Raw genomic sequence first — 620 nt, forward strand, 5'->3', positions numbered from 1 at the left:
ATGAGGGTCATGTATTGGGGGATATGAGAGATGAGGGTCATTTTTTGGGGGATATGAGAGATGAGGGTCATGTATTGGGGATATGAGAGATGGGCTCATGTATTGGGGATATGACAGATGAGGGTCATGTATTGGGGGATGTGAGAGATGGGCTCATGTATTGGGGATTTGAGAGATGGGCTCATGTATTGGGGATATGAGAGATGGGCTCATGTATTGGGGATATGAGAGATGAGGGTCATGTATTGGGGATGTGAGAGATGAGGGTCATGTATTGGGGATGTGAGAGATGAGGGTCATGTATTGGGGGATATGAGAGATGGGCTCATGTATTGGGGGATATGGGAGATGGGCTCATGTATTGGGGATATGAGAGATGAGGGTCATGTATTGGGGGATGTGAGAGATGGGCTCATGTATTGGGGGATATGAGAGATGAGGGTCATTTTTTGGGGGAGATGAGGGTCATGTATTGGGGGATATGAGAGATGAGGGTCATGTATTGGGGATATGAGAGATGGGCTCATGTATTGGGGATATGACAGATGAGGGTCATGTATTGGGGGATGTGAGAGATGGGCTCATGTATTGGGGATATGAGAGATGAGGGTCATGTATTG

The sequence above is a fragment of the Nanorana parkeri genome, unplaced genomic scaffold (genome assembly GCF_000935625.1).
Source record: "Nanorana parkeri isolate BGI_ZX_2015 unplaced genomic scaffold, ASM93562v1 scaffold879, whole genome shotgun sequence".
In the NCBI taxonomy this organism is placed as follows: Eukaryota; Metazoa; Chordata; class Amphibia; order Anura; family Dicroglossidae; genus Nanorana; species Nanorana parkeri.